We start from the raw sequence: 500 nt of genomic DNA on the forward strand, positions 1-500 counted from the left end.
TCAATATTATATTTAATTTATGAACATATAGGAGGTTTTCAAGTCAGTGGAATAACTCTAGGTGCAGAACTAGGAAAAGTGTCAACACAAACAAATTTTAGCACACAAAATTCCTATATATTTGAATCTATAGTAAAAGAAACCTTGCCAACCGCATACACACGATCACGGCTTCTATTATACAAAATTAAGACATTCTCAAAACAAATTAGATTCCTGTTGAACTATATAACATCAATAATATAGAAAATAGTAGATTGATTTACCAAATAGACCAACTAACGCCCAGACCACTTTATTGAATGGGATAAATCCTTTTCAGTGGACCATCTTTGTTAGAAAGAAGCTTCCGACATTTGCTAGTATCATAACCAATGAACTGACAATGTGAGCAAAATGGTGGTAACCTTTCATATTCTAGTAGAACAAAAAAAGTAAATCCCTTGCGATCGGTCGCTAGTATTTCTTATATTTTTTAACATCAATCATAATTGCATGTT

The sequence above is a fragment of the Vigna umbellata genome, chromosome 5 (genome assembly GCF_029865625.1).
Source record: "Vigna umbellata cultivar VRB3 chromosome 5, Vumbellata_1.0, whole genome shotgun sequence".
NCBI classification, from domain to species: Eukaryota; Viridiplantae; Streptophyta; class Magnoliopsida; order Fabales; family Fabaceae; genus Vigna; species Vigna umbellata.